This window comes from Notolepis coatsorum (genome assembly GCF_963971535.1).
Source record: "Notolepis coatsorum genome assembly, chromosome: 7".
Classification (NCBI taxonomy): domain Eukaryota; kingdom Metazoa; phylum Chordata; class Actinopteri; order Aulopiformes; family Paralepididae; genus Notolepis; species Notolepis coatsorum.
The window spans coordinates 99602410-99620207 of record NC_140171.1 but is presented as its reverse complement, the minus strand read 5'-3'; positions in this window follow the sequence as shown (position 1 = coordinate 99620207).

The window sequence follows — 17798 nt, the reverse complement described above, 5'->3', positions numbered from 1 at the left end:
TGTAGATAGGAGTCCCGGTCCCTCCCGCTGTGGATTGCAATTGCACCCATGGGGGGGCCCTGACGGAAAGGGGGGGTTTGAAACTAGGGGAACTCCCAACGTCATCTCCTTTTATTTGTCCCAGAGGGCGGATGACGCCGTTCCCCCATTGAGCCGTGTCCCGTCTTTGTTATACACTGGGGATCATCTGCTCTGCGGCTTGACATATACACAGTGTGATCTTTACTATTCTGTGAGTAGAAAGAACCACTTTCACACTGCGACCCTGTAATGGTATTACTATCATACAAATTACGCATGCTCCACACACCGCTGCCTCTGTTAGGACCTGTGGTCTGGACGGGGGAGCACAAGTGTAATACCCAGCCTGGCGAGGGCGGGGCTGGGGGAACCCACGCTGTGACACTACGTCGCTGTGACGCGGCCGGGGGTTCCCTCTCATCATATGTAGCGTCAGGCACGTCAAGAGCACACACCAAGGAACTTCCGGTTTGGTGAACAATGGAGTAGGAGGCGACTGTCACAGCTCCCGCGGAGCGAACCCACAAATGCTGAAATAGGCGCACTTTTTTCACTTTTCCTTTATTTAATTTGGAAAAATTAGCACACGGACAAGCTCAGCTTTGATTCCAGACCATTCAAAATGTCAAAAGACCCGAGAAGACCGACAGAAACGGATACGCTAGTGGGGCGGTCGGGTGACGTAGCGGAGATTGCGCTTGTCACCAATGCAAGAGGCTGCGGATACGCTAACTTTACGGCCTACAGTGCAGACAAAAGCCTCGCCTAGCACAAGCCTTTCCCCCCCAACATCACCAGCCATGGACATGCTAACGCTTGCGACATCCCGAGCGGACTTCAAGAAGGAATTAATTGCATCGATATCTGCTATCTTCAAGAAAGAGCTCCAAATAGCCCTGGGTGAGAATCTAGCATCTATGAAGTCAGAGCTTCAAATAGTGGAAACAGAGCTAACAAATAGCATAACAAGCATCCAGTCTGAAATGTGCGCTTTGAAATGCACTGTGGGTGAAGTAGAGACCCCGCTGTCCATGTGCACTGATGATGTTGTGGCTCTCCAAGTCGAACACATATCTGCCGAGCTAACAAGACTGGACAACAGATGTGAAGACCTAGAGCTGTAACGATCGCAGTGTCTTACTTTACCGGACCTAAACCAAGCGCTTTCTAATGATCGCATTTTCGGGGTAAAAATGCCCCCCCCCCCCCTCCCCCCCCCCTTGATGACATAGTATATACCTTTGATTTGGGGTTTCAGGGGATCAACCAGAACGGTTTGGGCTTATTGCATTGAACACGTTTTTTTTAATTGCTCAATGACAATAACACTATGTAACAAACCATCAAATACACTCACAGCACACACATCCACACGTACACACTCACTTTAAATAAACAACTCACTGTAGCACCCACTTTACAAACTTTAGACACTTTAACACACTTTATATTTATTGGCAAAGAGATTGCACTAAAACTCATATTTGCACCTCATTGCACATTGCACCTTACCTAAGCTAAGTTGTACCTCATCTGCATCCATTTCTGCATTGTACTGTATATTGTATTGTAATTGTACTCAGTTACCTTCTCTACTCTGCATTGTATATTGTATATATGTATATTGAAATTTTTTTTTTGTTTACACTTGTTTACATACTTGACTTTCTATTTTATACTTATTATACTTATTTCATACTTATATATTTTATCCAGCACACTCTCAGGAGCAAAACAGAAAGAAGCATTTCATACAAAAGTATTCTGTATTTCTGTATGACAACTAATAAAGAAACTTGATCTCGCGATCTATGGAAAAAGACTGGATTATTTTGGAAATGGGCGATGTTTAGCGTGTAATAAACTGCAAACTACAGTGTGTAGAAACACACAACTTCGGTTTCCTGAGAAGCGCTTTACAAATAAAATGAATTATTATTATTATTAGAAACAAACTATTTTTTACATGTTGGACTAGAAATAGTGTCTGTCAAATGAGCCATATACTATTGTCTCCAAGCGTGTAATAAACTGCAAACTACAGTGTGTAGAAACACACAACTTCGGTTTCCTGAGAAGCGCTTTACAAATAAAATGAATTATTATTATTATTAGAAACAAACAATTTTTTACATGTTGGACTAGAAATAGTGTCTGTCAAATGAGCCATACTATTGTCTCCATATCTATAATCTAGAATATACAATAGCTCCGCAAAGATTGTGAAATATCGTGAAAATGGTCAAGCAAAGCTGGTGCTAGACAGTGAAAGATGGGGAAAGCTTGTGGCGCTTAATGACTTAAAGACTGATATGATGGTTGATATGGCTGCTTTAAATACTGATGTAAGATATGATGTTGATACGGCCGCTTTAAAAACTGATATGATGGTTGATATGGCTGCTTTAAATACTGATATGATATGATGTTGATATGGCCACATTAACTCATTGGACGAGATAAGTTGGGGTACCCTACCCCCCCCCCTCACAGTAAGCTGTGGTGTTCCACAAGGAAGCATACTAGGTCTGCTACTGTTCCTAATTTATGCAAATTACATGTCGTCAGCTTGTGACTGCAACTTGTTCCTGTTTGCGGACGACTCAGCCCTGCTGGTCTCTGACAAGAACAAGTTACAGGTTGAAAAAACCCTCAGCTCAGAACTAGGCAAAATCTGCATATGAATTTATCAAAATGAAACATGAAAATATCAACGGAACTGTACAAAATGATTAGACGGAAATGCTGATTTGACAGAAGGGCCACTTGAAAACCCCATGTTGGTTATCTCTGTGGCACCAGGCGTAAAGAGGTTGAGACAGTGACTCCCCCGACCAGGTGCCGGACCATTAAGGTCATAAACTGACCCCTCAAGACCAGGTGGTGAGATGGGCAGGAAGGAGTGGTATTTACTTTTAGCTAAAGAAGAACAAAAGCTTACTTTGGGTGACCCATTTCCCCCACGGGACCTATTTGGTAAGAGACTAAAGAGGAAGGAGATAATTATCTTTGAAGAACAGGAACTGAAAATACAGTTGAGGTCAAAGGTTTATTGACACTAGCTAAGCAATTTCAGGTTACGACACGGCAGCTGCTCAAGAAGACCCAGAGGTCAGAAAGGAAACACCAGACAATTGGAATCTCCCCTTACACATCAGATTTGATTGACTTAAGACCTACCACACAGGCTCAAGGATATTGGAATTTAAGTAGAATGCCACCAGTTACACATTAACTCTAATAGTTAGACTAGACGGTTTTTTAGACCTTAAGGAAATAGATAAAACCAATGGCTTTGTCAGAGAGATTAGTTAGATGTCCTTAGAAAACAGTGCAATCAATAATGTACTAAAAGGGAGCTGTCATACCAAATCACCTTAGATAAATAGGTTTGGCAGGCATGAAAAGTTGACAATAAGTGAACCAAATACAAAGACATTGTTTGTAAATTAATGGTAATACTGAACAAAATACTTAGTGATCAAATAGAGCTACAAACTAGATTACAGATTACTTTAGAATAGGAAATACAAACAGTAGGATGTAACATTAAATAGTTCAATCAAATAAAGTAAAATGTGGACCAAACTGAAGACAAGACTGTGAGTCACTGTCTAGACAATAAAGAATTATCATAGTATTCTAAAAATCAATTACAGAATGGTAAAGTGTTTGTAGATGGAAACAGCTCATGTTCTATTCTCTGTGCCACGGAGAGAAGAACTATAAGGATCCCCTAATAAGGTAATATAAATGGCTAACTGCTAACAGCCAGGCGGATTCTATTGTGTAAACGTTGTGTCAGCAGACCAGGCTGACGTGTCACTCAGCGAGGAGATCCTTTGGCCAATGGAGAAGCCCGAGCCCTGGGACACACGTCTCCGGGGGCTTTTGGGGGAAGTTCTTTCTTCCCTTTTTAAGCAGGGCTGATGGAGATGGACGAGAGACTGAGACACAGACCTGGAGCGAGACAGACAGACCTGGAGACCTGGAGAGGAGGAGAGCGCTGGAGGTAGATGGAGAAACCAGAGACTCGAGAGCCGAGCCGGAGACGCACAGAGCTATGGACCCAGACGATGATAGACGATCGCCTCGCAGCAGGGGAGCCAGACTCCACAGAGGGTAGACGAAACCAAGCGCTCCCAAACCGCCGAGGATCCGAAAACCAAGGTTGCCTTGGCGACCACGAACCACAAAGAGAAGCCGCGAGTTGTCATGGACAACCCGAGAGACAAGAACACCATCACCGGAGAAAGCGTTGATCGGCCGCAGCTGATCAGATAATGGACAAAACTGCCACATCAAAGAGACGATTAGATTACAGTAAAGATCTTGTAGTTGTTTGATTCATAGCTGCGGTTTTATTAAGAATGGAATAAACACACCAGTTTGTTTTATTCAGATCACCTCGTCTGCGTTTTTCCTTAATAGAACCGAACACCAGAAATACAAAACAATGCAGAGAGAAGGGTAAAATACTATACGATCACAAATCATATATAAATGGAGTGAAAGATACTTCAGTTGGTCCGTGACCCGTGCTGTATTCGACCAAAGCCGGTTGAAGACGACGAAAAGCTACTTCTGGAAAATGGACCGAGAGATTCTCGCCCTCATCGAAGCCTCTACGACTGAATAATCGCCTCATCAGCCGAGGACAGCGGGAATAGGTAAGTAATGATGGTGCGTTTTAAATTTGGTAGAGGTCGAGCGGTCTCAAATTGGGGTTGCTATAGGTTAAAGTGAATGGTGTAATGGACCAGAGAAATGTTGGTGTCGGTAGGCACCGGAGACCAGGATTCACGACCTACTGTCTCTGGTCTCGGCCGCACACCAACGCAGCACTTAATGTTAGGGTATTGAGGGGTGTTCGGTTAGAATGCCTAAGATTGGTACAATGCCAGATGTGGTAAGACTAGTCTAGGTAGGATCGATACTAATGTAATGAAGAAAAGGGGCGCAATCCGAGTGAACGGTACAGTAATGAGGCGAAAGATGAAGTGTTTATAAGCAACTATGGAGCTATAAATAAGGAATTGTTCAAGGAAACAATTGAAAGGCTGGGGATAAGTGACGTTTTTGGTTGATGAATGGGTTAAATGAGGCACTGTTTTCACTCGTCAGAACCGGGCCCGCTCTGGGAAACGGCTGACGGAGGAACAAGGGTACCATTGTGGATTTTCAAGCCCTTCATCGAACAGTATTGTGACTACCAGTAAAGAGAGGATATAGATGTCTGTATTTAGTTCAGATCGCGCACAGCCAAGGGTTAGGGATTCGCGCCAGGTTGCTTAACGGGATGGGAACCCACTTAGAATCGGTACACTGAACAATGGACTTTTGGAAGACGTTCCATAGGCGAATTGTCGAGACAAATCCGACGTCATTTAGGCTCAGATTGGCTATGGTCCAGATCTGAAGAACATCAAACTCGTGGAGGAATGAGGAAAGTAGGAAATATGGAAATTATGGTTAAACAAACGATTTGACCATCTAAACCTCCGATTCAAGCCGACAGGTGGCTCTACAAGTAGGAAATATGGAAATTATGGTTAAGGACGATTTGACCATATAAACCCGATTCAAGCCGGCAAGAGGCTCTACAAAACTCTCCACGAGCTACTATACATGAATGGAGCGGGTTTCTCGGGGTATAGCAAGGCGGATTTACTAGAACTCGGTAGATGTATGAAGCACTTTGAAAGAAGGAACTGCGCTTGTGATTAGAACATAGGAAAGAATTGTGTGAAATGGGCGAGGTAGGAAATGCGCTTAGAATGAATGTGGCCAAATGAATAGTATGCTTATGAATAGGACATTGTTTTGCTGAGTATATATGTTGGGATGGATGTATGTTAGAAGATATGAGTGAATGCCAATGTATTTTTTGTATTATTATGGAACACTGGTGACCGAGACAGCAGCGGAGAAACCGTAACATTGTCCCTGGGACGGGGCATTTATTTAGCTGGCTCCGTTAGCCGCGGGACGGCAGCAGTAACGTATGGACGCTGTGTTACGATATCGAGTGAATTGAGTGAATGGCAAGAGTGATGGAACCAAAATGATGTGTGAAGTTCGTTGACATTTTTTAAATCGGTGGTATAAAGGTCTAAATTTAATGTAGTGGTATCAAAATAAACTGAGGTTTGGGAGCTGATGACGTCACTAGGAACGTCTAGGCTTTTGGGAGCGTTGGATTTAAAATACTGTGTATTTCGGCCGGGCGGGGCCAAACGGGCGAGCGAACTAGAATAAAGATAATGATATATGTTCTGTAAACTGGGGCTAAATAGGATTAAAGTTATGTTGCGGGGTATAACAGGGTTGTGCAGACGTCGCGATGTGTTGTGCCGCTCGAATCAACAGGATAATGGGCCGTATAGGAGAAGTTATGATGGATGCTAAGCTAAGCTAATTGAGCTAGCAGTACTAAACTAATGGAGCTAGCAGGGGGGAGCTAACGAAGCTAAAATGCTAAGCTACCTGTGCTAACAATGTAGCATGATTGAACTCTCGGGGAATATCGCGTGTTGCTACTCTTGGTGGCTGGCACGGGACCTTAGGGAGGCGCGGACAGGAACTTCCGGTATAGAGGGGTTCTGGGGATGTGGTTTATAATTGAGGTGAGACGTCGAGTTGACGTCAGGTGGTGATGTGCTGCGTGATGACGCACTTGTGGGGGAGGGTGAGGGCGCCTCCTGCAGGACGTTGTGAGTACTGTAGTACAATAGTGGTGATGTACTAAACATTACAGCAGGGGGCGGTGTTGCCTCTTTGATTGTTACACCTCTCCTTCACATGTGAACGGGGAGCCGTAGCGGGCATTTTGTAGTTTTTATAGGTTTTTTGGTTTTTGGGTGGCGACCATCTTTGGAAATTTGTAGTTCTTTTTATCGGTTTTTCCAGTTTTTAATGACGAATGTATATACTTGTTTAGTTATCGATCTATATTTGTTGTGGGCCCAGTATGATGGCACTAGTGGGGTAGAAACGTGATGGATGTGTGGGTTTGTTTTGTGGCTTTTCTAGTTGTATTATTCCAATATTAGGTGGCTGATGAGGTGTCTGGTGGTTGGGACATGTAGACGGTATGTGTCAGTCTGCGCATGCGCGCCACGGTCTGTCGGCGCAAGGGGGATGGACTATGGGCTTATATTAAGGCAGTGGACAGTGAAGGGCTATAGGGGGCGATGTTGGTCAAGACTAGTTGGAGTGATAACAGCGACGTGGTGTGCTGTGACGAGACTTGCGTGAACCCCCCCCCTTCTCCTTCGTGTCTCTTCCTCCCTCTCTCACTCTCCCCTCCCTCTCTCCCTCCCTCCCTCCCTGCCTTCCTCCCTCCCTCCCTCCCTCCTTCCCTGCCTCTCTCTATCTCTCTCTCTCTCAATCCCTCTCTCCCTTCATCCCTCTCTCCCTCCCTGCCTCTCTCACTCTCCCCTCTCTCTCACTCTCCCCTCTCTCTCACTCTCCCCTCCCTCTCATTCCTCCCTCCCTCCCTCCCTCCTTCCCTGCCTCTCCCTCTCTCCCAGCTTGACTTTGTTGAGATGACAGGTTCGCAAAGGAAGTTTTGTTCAAGGTAGATTGCCTTTATGGTGAGGCTTGGAGCATTGGTTATATTAATGTAGTGTTTACTTTCTAAATTAGGATTACATGGGAGGCCCCCCTCTCTTCCTTCTGTATGTCTCTCCCCCTCCTCCCTCCCACTCTCTCTCCCTTCTTCCCACTCTCTCTCCCCTGTGTCTCTCCCCCTCCTCCCTCCCACTCTCTCTCCCTTCTTCCCACTCTCTCTCCCCTGTGTCTCCCCCCCTCCTCCCTCCCGCTGTCTATTTCCTTCTGTCTGTCTTTCCCTCTATCCCTCTCTCCCTCCCTCCCGGTATCTCCCCCTCCCTTATCTCTAGCTCCCTGCTTGATACTGTTGGGCTGCCAGGTTTGCAAAGGTGTTTTTAATGCAGGTTGTAGTGCCCCTGCAGTGAGATTTAGAGTATAGTGTTGGATATTAGGAACTCCATGCAGACTCTGTTAGTCTGATTAAAGTAGGGTTTGATTTAAGTTAAAGTTGGCAGCAGATGCTGAAGATAGTGTTTGAAGTCCTGTGGGTTAACTGGACCAGGCGATACGGTAAAGTCTGCTAATTAAGTATAGAAGGTTTTTGTTAAAGTTAGTGTTGAATTGAGAGCCCCCCAACCCCCCCCCCTTTCCTCCGTCCCTGTATCCCTATCCCCCTCCCTCCCTTTTCTCTTCCCTCCGCACCCCCCCCTCTGTCTCTCCTTGTATTTCTCCCTGTGATTCTCCTTCCCTCTCTTCCTTTCTCCACGTGTGCCCCCCCCCCCTCAATGGCTTGCCTGGTATGCTGCAGGCCATTGCTGGGATGGGTGGTGGACCCATCTGTTGGGGTCCTTGGAAGCAGGGTTAGCTTTGCGGCATGTTGTGTGTTATTGGGTTGGATGTTTATTTGAGCTGCGTTGTTATTGTGTATGTGGAGTAGGGACCGGAGGGGCGCTGGCCTGTCTAGGTGCAGGTGATGGTAGGATGAGTTGTAATATTCCTTGAGAAAAGGAGCTTGGGGTGTTTCCGTTCGGGTTCGAAACTGAAGGGAAAACGCTTTGGGCTGTGGGAAGGTGGTTCTTTGTGAATTCAAGGATCTGGGAGGATATTGCAGTAGGTATAGTGCTGGGCCCCGTTCCCTGTACCTGGATAACTGAGTTAGCCGGATAACTTTCGGTTAAGTCTGACTTAAGCCGGACTTTCCGGCTCCCCGTACCTGGATTGTCCAAATCACCATGACAACAGATCCAAAAGTTTGAGCCTGGTCGAAAGCAGGGTTTAAGTTCAAGTTAGCCGGATGAAGCACAGCCACGCCCCCGCAAAGAAAGTGACAGCGCGTTTCCTGAAATTATTCCCACAGTCTAGGATCTGCTTTATACCATTCTGAATTACGTTTTTGTGCTCCATTCTTCCAGAGGGGGCTTTTGAAATGTAAAATAGACCCAAAATGCTGATACTAAATTCACTTTGTCCTAAATAATGCACGTTATATATACCGTGGCGCTCGCTCGGTGCGATGTACACATTATGTGGTTATTTTAATTGTAACTGGGATTAAGATGTCTGATGAGATGCGCTGTTTGACGGATTTGAGAAATTGAATGAGCCGTTGACGTCACATTAATGAATGAGGATAAAGAGAGAAAACTTCATTCAAAATAAAGAATATTCTAAACACGGGTCTCTCGTTCATTAATGTATAAACAATGAATTTATCCCATCTGGCACAGTGGCGCAGCGGTAGTGCTCAATCCTGCCAACCCAGCGACCGGTGTTCGAATCCCCGTGTTTCCAATATAATTTTTTGGAATATAATATTAATGATTATACGCCAAAGTAGCCTAGTTGTAAGTTAAAATATTATAAATCTACATGCATTGAGGATGTCATTCTTTATATAGCTCTCAACGTGCACCAAATTGAATTATTCCTACATCGCAAAAAGAAGGAAAAGACCGGGTTTCGAACCCCGGTCGTCTGCGTGAAAGTCAAAAGAAGAACCCGTTAGACCACAGTGGAGATAAGTAAAAGATCGACCATACATCAATCAATGGGAAGAGAGCCGTATCGTTATTCTGTATAACAGTTCAACTAATTATTTTCGCTAGCAAGATCTCATTTGATTATTCAATCCAGCAGGCAAGTTTAAAGAAATATAATCTGATTGATTGAGGTAATGAGGGACTTAAAATTAGCCTATAGATAACGCATTTAACTTGTCGGCGAGGCGATTGAGCCGTACTGCAATATGTTACTAAAGTTTTAAATCAATTAATCAATCAATGCCGCTAGAGAATCAGGATCTCTGCTCTCGACACTTGCTGCCTTCTCGGCTGAGGCGGGCACGCGCACTTATCCTGGGTCTCAAGTCTGGCTTGAGTTAACGAGACTGAATCCACCTTCGAGGAACAGGAAAATCCCGGCTTCAAACATCGGGTTAACTGAATCTGGATAATGACATCTTGATCGACTTAGTTGAACCAGGTACGGGGAACGGGGCCCTGGTGTCCATGAGTTTAATAACATGAACAACTGGGCTATATGACGGTCAGGGTTTTAGTGATCTAAATTGCTAAACATTTATTGTTTTCCCTTGATGGTAGTTGGAAGCAGTGACAACACTAAAGGATTTTTTTTAGTGTTTTGAGGGGGAAGTGGAAGTGTGTAAGAATGTAAGTGTGTGTGAGAAAATAAATGAGAATAATGTTGTATGAAGCGGTGAAGCGAAAGTTAAAATTACATTTATATTTAGTCAATACGCTAAGCGGTCATTTAAAGTATGAAATAAGATCAGAATGAACAAATTCATCAAGGCAAAAAGAAATTGGAACAGAGGGCTAACCAAGTTTACAAAAATTGTTAGAATTGATAGGTTGTGTGGAAGTAATGTTTGTGATTCTCCAGATAATCATATGAGAGGAACACACAAGGGATTGGAACCTCCAGTTTTTCCTGTTGGAGGAACGGACAAAACCAAGCTAAGGCTGTATCGTTATATTCAGACAAGTCACACCAAATCTCTCTAAAAATATTAGTATAGTGTTGCCCGACATTTCCAATGCATAACAGATAGTGGAAATGACAAGGGAAATGCCACTGATGTTAAGTTTGGGTGTTTTTGCTTTCTTTCTGCACAGGTGCTCGGCAGGACAGTTGGGGCTCTGACGATTTCGATAACCAACTGGGGAAACGGCTATATAAGCCTTGGTATAAGTATGAATGATAAGCCAGTTATCAATCCTTGTCTGCACAGTAAAAATTTGACAGTGTGAGTGTTTTAACTCAAGTAAGTAGAAATAGTTTTAGAGACGGAGAAACTTGTTTTTTCAAACGGTTATTGTAGGAGTGTTTGAAAGTGGAGAGAATGACGGTTACATAGGAAGTTCACCTTAGTGGAACATTGATAGGAACAACTGAAGCGTTAGATGCAATAACAATAGAATAACAAAAACGAGAGTAGACAATCAGTCTGTTTCAATAACCTGTAGTATTAAAAAAAAAAAAAAATAGAAATGGCCCTCAGTAGTCAGGCCGATGGTGGGAGAAAGCCGAGAACCTCTGCAGACATTTCCCAGATAGACTTTACCAGTGATGATAATCTGATTGATTGGATGGACTTCTCTCATGTGACCAGTACGATAGAAGGACTTGAAATGATGACTTTGGTTCCAATACAGGGGGTCTCAGAGGAGAGAGAACCAGAGACAACGGTATTACTCCAACCAGAACCGATCCATGCTGGAGTGTCCATTGCAGGTGACTGCAGTTTAACCAAGGGACAGAGAAAGAGAGTGAGAAGAGCGGCGTTGTTACAGCAGTCCCACAAAGTCCACTCTGGCCGTACGGCTGGAACAGAGACCGACAGCAGGTATGGAACTATACACGAACAGTTTCTACAGCCCACCCGTTTCCCATGTCCAGTCGTCCCTCAAGACCAAAGCCAGGATGAGAGGCGTGGGCCGGTGACGAGGAGCCAGCCAGCGAGGGCCAGGGTGGAGGAAGAGGAGAGGATGACGTGCCTCTCTCCAGAAAGACAGAGAGCGTTTATAGAAGCGTTCGAACGACATGAGGCGGTTCATCGAGACTTGAGGAAGACAGAGCGGGCGTTTGGTCAGGCCGCACACGAGATGCAGAGACTGGACCAAGAACTGGCTAAAAAGAATGTACTATTGAGTGGTACAGTTCGTGATGTCATGCTTCGGGCGTCAGACCTAGGCCGCCGTGATCAAGGAGTGCCCTGTGCTCTGTTGCCCGGACAGGGAACTGGGCCGCGACAGGGTAAACAGAACCGCAGGAGGGGTGAGTTTCCAGGCCCCTCCCAACAAGAAAGGGCCCGAGGAGCGGCAGCAGAAAAGGACAGGTATGCCCCTCTCTCCTCCAGGCAACGGGACATGCAACCAGAGGACCGGAAAAGGGTGGACCTGGCGGGAGCTGTGGGATGCCGGCCGAGAGACTGCTGGAGTCGTGGTAAACTGGGACCGCCTGGATGGCCGGCGTCGGCTGAGTGCTGGAATTGTGGGGAGATCGGCCATCTCGCTCGGTCATGTGGCAAAGGGTGGCGGGCTCAGCAAGGGTCCAACAGACGGCGAGAGTCCAACAGACAGCATGAGTTCATCAGAAAATAGACCTGCTGGACTTGCAGAATGTTGGGTCATTCTCAGAAGGAGTGTAAAGAGGTTGTGTCTGCAAAGGTCATAGATTAAGAGCGAAGCGGAAATGCACAAACAAAGCTGAAAGTGCTCGAGAAAATAGAGTTATTAATAAATGAAAATGGAAAATGCGAAACGGGGGTACATATATAGGTTAAAAGGTTTGGTTAGGTGTGCAAGTTACTAAAACGGTTTGGAAGACTAACAAGGGTAAGTTGGGGCTGTAAAGGGATGAAGTAACTGGAAATTGCATGGGCGAATCGTACTAACAAAAATGATGGTTTTAAACAGGAACAATGGAACATTTAATATTAGACAGAGTTAAAAACAAAGGACTATTTATAGTAGTGATTACATACTTGATCCAAGGGTGGTCAAGGAGACCTAAAAAAAAAAAAAAAAAACATTATTATTTCATTACTTATTTTATTTCTTTTTGGATTTTTTATTATTCTGTCTTAGTTGTTACGGGGGTAATTATGCCTCTAGATGATAGTTTAATTCTGTTGGATGGGTGTGTTGCATGAAGACACTCACAATTTTTGTTGGTTTGAAATTTTCTTTGTTTTTGTTTGGACACTCTGTTTTGTTTAGGAACTGGCTGGCTGGGAGGGATCTCTCACCGGTCAGGGATAGCAGGTGGTGGTGACACAGCGGGACTGGTAGGAAGTCTGATATAATGGGCTGGAAACTAAGAGTGGACGGGAGCTGGTTCATGATTTGTTTTCCGCTCATTGAGAGTCCAGATGTAGAATCTGGGGGGTTGTGTCACGTTTTTGGGAGATGGTAAGTGTTGGGGAAATGTGTTTTTCTGTCTATAGGTAAGCTCTGTAGGTTTTTGGTCGCCATTGGCCAAATAGTGTTCATGTAGGGTGCAGACATGTGAATTTGATGATTGACTTATGGGAGACTCTGGAGTGTGTGGGATGTGTGTTTAAAGGGACTGTGGTTTGTTGCCATGCACATAGGTTCTGTTGGTGATTGGCCTCGTCTAGAGCTGGCTGTCCGGACCGAGGAGGCTGTCTGGAAACAAGGTATTGATAGTGAAATATAATGGTTATTCCACTCTCAAAGGGTGGAGGTAGTATTGTGTTGAACTTGAGATATTTGATCTAGTAAAATAGTACAGCACAAAAAGAAATGAGACAAAGGTGATTTGATTGAATGTTAACATAACTAATTTGGAGAAAAATGTATTGTCAAATGCAGAACAGTAAAGATGTATTTGTGCGAAAAATAAGAGTTTCCAATCCATTGTGTGTTTGTAAATAACAATCCAAAATGAAAAAAAGGACAGAGGGAAAATCGTTTCCTTCTGTGGAAAATCGAAGCAGTACCAAAAACTGCCCACAACAAAGAAGAGGCTGTGGTTAGCACAAAATACAACAAGAAGAAAAACAGTCAAAACGAGTTAGCAGTAAAGACCTCAGGAGGTTGGAATAGGGATAACTGACAGGGATGAAAGCGAAGAATAATTGAGGCCTCAGTGGTCTTTTCAAGGAGAAGAGATGATTTATGTTTGCTTGTTTGAATCTCCCGCGATGGTTTAGAGTGTTAATCTTTTATTGGTGTGATGTATTAATCTTTTCTTGTAGAGTCAATTACACAAAACAGACACATTGAAGCTAATTAGATGGATAATGTATAGTCATAATTAGAAAAGCTGATAATGGTACAATGTTGTTTTTGTATAAAGAAACGGACCTAGACTGGATGTCGTATTAATAACTGATAATATGTATAACTGTGCAAGAAGAAAAGGTAGGTGAAATGATGAATTTTGTAACTGTACAGATGGAAATGGGTTTGGTAGTTCGATTTGTGTAAATTTTGGATTTTTTTGAAATTTTAAAAAATATTAGCAAAAATGGTAATTATGGTTTTAACATGTTTAATTTAGAACATATTGGTGCTATATAGTGGGTTATGAAACCCACTAAGGGTGGATTGTCGTGAATTTATCAAAATGAAACATGAAAATATCAACGGAACTGTACAAAATGATTAGACGGAAATGCTGATTTGACAGAAGGGCCACTTGAAAACCCCATGTTGGTTATCTCTGTGGCACCAGGCGTAAAGAGGTTGAGACAGTGACTCCCCCGACCAGGTGCCGGACCATTAAGGTCATAAACTGACCCCTCAAGACCAGGTGGTGAGATGGGCAGGAAGGAGTGGTATTTACTTTTAGCTAAAGAAGAACAAAAGCTTACTTTGGGTGACCCATTTCCCCCACGGGACCTATTTGGTAAGAGACTAAAGAGGAAGGAGATAATTATCTTTGAAGAACAGGAACTGAAAATACAGTTGAGGTCAAAGGTTTATTGACACTAGCTAAGCAATTTCAGGTTACGACACGGCAGCTGCTCAAGAAGACTAAGGCCCAGAGGTCAGAAAGGAAACACCAGACAATTGGAATCTCCCCTTACACATCAGATTTGATTGACTTAAGACCTACCACACAGGCTCAAGGATATTGGAATTTAAGTAGAATGCCACCAGTTACACATTAACTCTAATAGTTAGACTAGACGGTTTTTTAGACCTTAAGGAAATAGATAAAACCAATGGTGTTGTCAGAGAGATTAGTTAGATGTCCTTAGAAAACAGTGCAATCAATAATGTACTAAAAGGGAGCTGTCATACCAAATCACCTTAGATAAATAGGTTTGGCAGGCATGAAAAGTTGACAATAAGTGAACCAAATACAAAGACATTGTTTGTAAATTAATGGTAATACTGAACAAAATACTTAGTGATCAAATAGAGCTACAAACTAGATTACAGATTACTTTAGAATAGGAAATACAAACAGTAGGATGTAACATTAAATAGTTCAATCAAATAAAGTAAAATGTGGACCAAACTGAAGACAAGACTGTGAGTCACTGTCTACTCTAGACAATAAAGAATTATCATAGTATTCTAAAAAGCAATTACAGAATGGTAAAGTGTTTGTAGATGGAAACAGCTCATGTTCTATTCTCTGTGCCACGGAGAGAAGAACTATAAGGATCCCCTAATAAGGTAATATAAATGGCTAACTGCTAACAGCCAGGCGGATTCTATTGTGTAAACGTTGTGTCAGCAGACCAGGCTGATGTGTCACTCAGCGAGGAGATCCTTTGGCCAATGGAGAAGCCCGAGCCCTGGGACACACGTCTCCGGGGGCTTTTGGGGGAAGTTCTTTCATCCCTTTTTAAGCAGGGCTGATGGAGATGGACGAGAGACTGAGACACAGACCTGGAGCGAGACAGACAGACCTGGAGACCTGGAGAGGAGGAGAGCGCTGGAGGTAGACGGAGAAACCAGAGACTCGAGAGCCGAGCCGGAGACGCACAGAGCTATGGACCCAGACGATGATAGACGATCGCCTCGCAGCAGGGGAGCCAGACTCCACCGAGGGTAGACGAAACCAAGCGCTCCCAAACCGCCGAGGATCCGAAAACCAAGGTTGCCTTGGCGACCACGAACCACAAAGAGAAGCCGCGAGTTGTCATGGACAACCCGAGAGACAAGAACACCATCACCGGAGAAAGCGTTGATCGGCCGCAGCTGATCAGATAATGGACAAAACTGCCACATCAAAGAGACGATTAGATTACAGTAAAGATCTTGTACTTGTTTGATTCATAGCTGTGGTTTTATTAAGAATGGAATAAACACACCAGTTTGTTTTATTCAGATCACCTCGTCTGCATTTTTCCTTAATAGAACCGAACACCAGAAATACAAAACAATGCAGAGAGAAGGGTAAAATACTATACGATCACAAATCATATATAAATGGAGTGAAAGATACTTCACTCACTGATAACAAACTATCATTACACATGGGCAAAACAGAGTCCATTCTCTTCGGTTCAAATAACAAACTCAGCAAGACCGACGGCTTCTCAGTTACAGTGGGTGACAATATTGTCACAAGGAAAGAAGATATTACCTACCTGGGTTCCATCCTAGAGGCAAATCTTTCCTGTGACAAAATGGCATCCAATGTAATAAAAAAAAGTCAACCAACGAACTCGATTCTTGTACCGGATCTTCTCACTGGTAAACAAGAATACCCTGAAGACTCTGGCAGGAGCACTCATTCAAGGGTACTACAACTATGCTTGCACCTCATGGTACCAAAGCACCTCAAAGGCGCTAAAAACAAAATTACAAACATCTCAAAACAAACTGGTCAGACTACTGCTTGACCTTACTCCTAGAACCCACCTCACCCCTGCCCACTTTGACAACCTAGGATGGCTTAGAGTAGACGACAGAGTACAGCAACTTGCAATGGGCCTGGTCTACAAGATACACTACACGACCAAGGTACCCATGTACATGTCAAAATACTTCCCAAAGGTCAGTGAATACCACGATCACAACACCAGAGGGAGCTCCACAAATCACGTTAAACCCAGATTCGGCTCAAACAAGGGACTAAACACGTTTCGCAATTATGCCACATCAATGTGGAACGCCCTACCCAAAGCTGTAAAGGAATGTGAATCACTACCCACTTTCAAAAACACTCTCAAAAAACACCTACGGGAGACTGCAATTCGAAACTGGCCCCTGTAAATGTCCTAACACAACCCCCTCCAATGTACAGTAAAAATGACCAAGTATGGTCTTATCAATATTCCAATGTACAGTTTTGCTTGTACAGTTGTACAGTGTCCCCCCCCCCCACCCCTCCTACCCAACCTCCCCCCCCCACGCCTACCCAACCTCCCCCCCACCCACCCAACCACCTCCAATATACAGTACCCCCCCCCCACCTACCCAACCTCCTCCAATGTACAGTTTCTACGTCAAATGTATATACTTTTTCTCTCGAATCTTTTCGTATCACAAACAGTACTATATTTGCAAATCTGGTATGTCATAAATGTATAGATGTAGCAGTACTGTCTATCTGTATGTCATATATGTCATATATGTTACGATGAATTGAAAATGGGGGACCCTGATGTAAACAAGACGAAAGTCTTTCTCTGGTCTGCATCCCCTTAACAATTGTATGTATTGAGCTGTACTGTACTGTACCCATTCTGCAATCTGTTAATAAAGTTTTCAATCAATCAATCAAAACTCGCAGACGCTTGAGCGCCAAACCCGAGAAAAGTCGGGTTTTCATCGTTATTTCTTTTATTCGATATTTCCATTCATTATCCATCCAGGGAACCTGGTGTTATCATAGGGAATGAGTCTGAGATCGCAAAAGTGCAATCCTACCAGGCGGTGGTATCGAGCACCCTTTGAAACCTTTGTATTTTATTTTTTTATTATTTTTTAAACAAACATATAAACAAACATGACAACACACGATAAGATATACAAGCATTATTAACAGTGCACATCCAATGAAATCACCATTTAGTTAAATGTCTTATACAGGATATACCCCTAATACCTGCTATCTAATACCCTACACACATATGCTCTAGCTCGTACCCTCCCCTCCCGGACCCCCCATTGGATAATCCATCCATTATCCCTCGCTCCTAACCAGACACTACCATTATATGCTTCCATTCATTATCCATCCAGGGAGCCTGGTGTTATCATAGGGAATGAGTCTGA